Consider the following 4,275-nt stretch of genomic DNA (forward strand, 5'->3'; position numbering starts at 1 on the left):
GAGAACAGGTACCCCGCGGGCCTCCCTGAGGGTCTGAGGTGCACAGGGATGTCCCGGCCTGAGTCCAGATCCTGGCCCTGCCTGTCACTCAGGCACTCTGTGGTTCAGGCCTGTTCTGCATCCTCACTCAGCCTCCCTGTGGTGTGCTTCATGCAGTGGGGAAGTGAATCGTGATCGGGCAGCCCAGTGTCTGGTCTGTGGCAATAGCAGTGGTAGTTACGAACCAGATCCAGGGTTCATGGGGATGTAAGCAGCCACTCAGGATGCCTTGAGGAAGGAGATGGGTAGGGAAGGCTGGGAAGGACTGATCAGAGGTGGAGAACCAGGTGGGGGATGTGGAGGCCACAGAATGTTGGTTGGCATTGTCAAGGTGAGGGGGAGATGGCAGTGAGTGAAGAAGTGTTAGGTGGAGTTTAGAGGTTCTGATTTTGTAGTTGAAGTGGTGGGCATGTTTGGATGCTTCTGGAAAAGCAGCTAGTTGGAAAGGAATTTGATTTTTGAGAAAAGAATGGAACCTAGAAGAGGAGGGATTGAGAAGTTCTATCAGCTATGTCCTGTCAAGAGTAAAAAGTGGGTTTAGAAGCTAAATTTATATTTCCGCTCTCAGGAAATCGAGGGTGTCTGATCTCTGAATTTCTCTGGAGTTTGGGAGCAAGGTCACATGTGGAGAAAGGGGGATGAGGGCATGTAGATTTGCAGAGAATGCGGGCTTGACCATGCTCACGGAGGCGAGGGGCGAGTGCTGCTGTCCAGTGGGCGCTGATCTGGATGGCCCTTCATGTCCAGGCCGTGCGCAGAGGAGTGTAGAGCCGAGGGTGAGAGCTTCAGGGAGAGGCGGTTGTGAGCTGCGCCTGGAGGAGTGCGATATGGAGCTGGGGACCTGCAGGGAGGGGACTGGGGACTAAGGCGCTTGAAAAGGTGGGAAGTACGGTGCGGGGCGAGGGTGAATCATACAGATGTTTCCGAGAGGCTAAAATCCTATGGGCAGCATCCTCCAGACTGGATGGGGGGTGGGGGGGGCGTGAAAGGGGAGACCACAGGTGCATTGTAGTCCACTCTGATGATAGAGAATTATATTGATGCCAGAGTCTGAGCCAAGCTGAAGTCACCCGGTCTGGTACTTCACGGGAGCCAAAAAGGGACTCTGAGAACCTGCCTCCTGGGACACCCGGCAAGGATCAGATGAGACGGGGTCAACCCACCCTCCAGGTAAAGTCAGGCGGCTGGGGTGTGTGTGTTCCAGGGAGCCTCGCCCTCCACAGCCCCCAGGCTCTGGGTCGCCAGCATCTCCCAGTCATGACCCCCCACTGGGATTTGTTCCGTTTTCCCCTAGTTCACTTGTTTCTTTACCCCTCATCTCTTGGATGAACTATCTTTTAGTGCCTAAGTGAGGGTTACCTGTAGATCTGCTGGCTAGCTGAATTTGTGTGTGTGTGTCCGGAATTAACTATGACTGATACACAGTTAACACATCTACGTCACTAATACATTTACATTAGAATTGAAGCTAAAGGGGCCTTTGATTATCTCCACTAACAACGATGGTACCTCGTAAAGGAACCACCGTGTCCTTGCAGACGTTTGGCCGTTCTGCTATCTACATGGTGATAGTTTGCTTGTTTTAAACACGGGTCTGACACGGCATATTCTGCAAGGTTTTATCTTCATACGTCTGGAGATCTTATCTGTTCTGCCCCTGTTAATCTATCTAATGTTCTTCTGCATAATACTTCCTAGTGTGAATGGTCTTGTGACCTGTTGAAGTTCATTGTGGAGGTTTATTTGATCTCTGTTGATAGACCTTAAGACTGGTGCCAACTTTCTTCTGTTACAGATAGTACTTCCGGGAATACCCTTGCACATACCCGTCTCTGTGCCTGTCCTTGTTTATTCGGGGCACATTGCCAGTCAGTGCACTTGCTGAGCTGAAGGATGCATGCATTTTTAATCACGCCTCCAGTGGGGTCTTCCAACTCAGACTTGCTCTACCAATTTAGACCTCTTTCAAGAGTGAGTGAGGACATTCCTGTCTGACGGTCTTGAACTCCTGACATCTCACACAATCCAGGGTGTGAGAAGTCATGTGCTGCTTCAATTTCCGTTTTCCCGGTCCCATATAACACTGATTATTCTAGGTTTACGTCCTGTGTAGCGATTAAGGCAAGTCCTTCCTTACGTATTTACATTTTTGCCTTTAATAATCTTACACATTTTCACTTTCACTTTCAGATACATTTTAGAATTTGTCAAGCTACTTAAGTCCTATTGTGATTTTAGGATTGCACGGAATTTATACATATTTTAGGAGCGGGGACATGCCACGTCTTTGCAATACTGACTTGCATCCAAGAACGCAGTGTATCTCCAATTACTCAGGTCTTCTGTGCTCTTCAGAATATATATATATCTCCATTTTTTCTAGTGATTTTGAACTAAGACATTTTTTATTTGGGCATTAGTGGATATAGGAGGATGAGAGTTTTTTATGTGTCCACATTGCTGACCTTTCTTACTGGTTCTAATAGGTTTTTTTTTAAGTTGCTTTTCTTGGTTTTTTTAATTGACTTCTTTTTTTAAAGTAATCTCCATGCCCGACATGAGGCTCGAACTCACAACCCTGAGATCAAGAGATGTGCGCTACTGACTGAGCCAGCCAGGCACACACACCCCCAACCTTGGCTTTTCTGGCAGATGATCGTCAAAACAGCTTCTCCCATCAGAAAAGAGCACTCCATCTCATAGGCAAATTCAGTCTCAGAAAAACAGATTCTTCAATCTTTTAATGGACAAACATGGCAACTTCTTTCAAATGTATATTCTTGCCACTCCTTTCAAATAGACGTTTTGAAGATTACCTTTCCTGACGAGTCCCATGAGGTCTTCCCTCCGACACATGAGTGTCACAAGGCCCTCAAGACCATCCTTGGAAAGGGCCTCATTCTGTACTTCTGTATAAAACAAATTCTGTAACTATGGGGTGCTAAGGAATGGGAGTCTATATCAATTCCGGTAATAGGGGCATCTGTGGGGCTCAGTCGGTAAAGCATCTGAGTTCGGCTCAGGTCAGGATCTCACGGTTCATGGGTTCGAACCCTGCGTTGGGCTCTGTGCTGACAGCTCAGAGCCTGGACCTTGCCTCAGATTCTGCATCTCCTTCTCTCTCTGACCCTTTTGCACTCACATACACACACACACACACACACACACACTCTCTCTCTCTCTTTTTCTTTTTCTCAAAAGTAAATAAATAGTTTTTTAAAAAATTTTAAAAAGTTACATGCCAGGGGCACCTGAGTGGCTCAGTCAGTTGAGCGTCTGACTTTGGGTCAGGTCATGATCATGGATCGTGGGTTGAGCCCCACGTTGGGTTTTCTCCTAGTACCATGGCGCCTGCTTCAGGTTCTCTGTCTCCCTCTCTCTCTGCCCCTGCCCCTCCCTCAGATATAAAAAACACAGATGCCGCCTCAGTGGAGTTGGAGTAGAGCAAGGTCAAAGGTCTGTACTTCGAGCAAGCTCACCAGGAGAGGCCATGTGCCCCTGAAATGTTACATACTCACTCCAATCTCAAACGCGGATCAGAAGACAATAAATGAGGGACCCGTCCAAGAGTGAAGGGCGCTGATCTGGGTGCAGTGAATCTGTCTTTGCTGTGTTTCCCAGATCTGCCTACTCAGGAACCTTGATGTTGAGAAAACAAAGGGCCCTCTAAAAATCTAGACCAATCCTCCCCTCCCCCTCCCTCCTTTCTTCCTTCCTGAGTCAGCCCAGACTGGAGGCAGGAGAGGCATAGAACTTGTCACAATGCATGATCGTGGACTGGAGGTTTCTGCTAGAAAGCATCATTGGGCAATTATTAAACTCTGAATGAAGGCTTGGGTAAGAAGCACCTGGGAGTTCTTGGTTGGAATTTGCAACTTCCCTGGAAACTGGAAACTAAGGCTTTGTGGCAACACCTCACCATCACCTTGGTGATGTAGTAAGGCTCTTCCGAGGCTAGAATCCTGAAACGTCAGAATGTGCCTCTTAGCACTTAAAAAAAAGCCTCATATCAGGTCTCTGGAATACCTTATAGTTGGAAGTCCACACTGCCTCCTCCATGAAAAAATATTTATCAAACTCAGGAAATTAACATTGATATGGTACTATTTAATCTATGGGTCAATTTTCCCAATGTCGTCTACATAAAATTTTCAAATTTTTCAAAAAAGTTCTTTATTAATGGTTTAGGATCCAAGCCAGGATTATATATTGCATTTGGTGATCAGGTCGATTTAA

Source organism: Suricata suricatta, chromosome 5 (genome assembly GCF_006229205.1).
Source record: "Suricata suricatta isolate VVHF042 chromosome 5, meerkat_22Aug2017_6uvM2_HiC, whole genome shotgun sequence".
Classification (NCBI taxonomy): Eukaryota; Metazoa; Chordata; class Mammalia; order Carnivora; family Herpestidae; genus Suricata; species Suricata suricatta.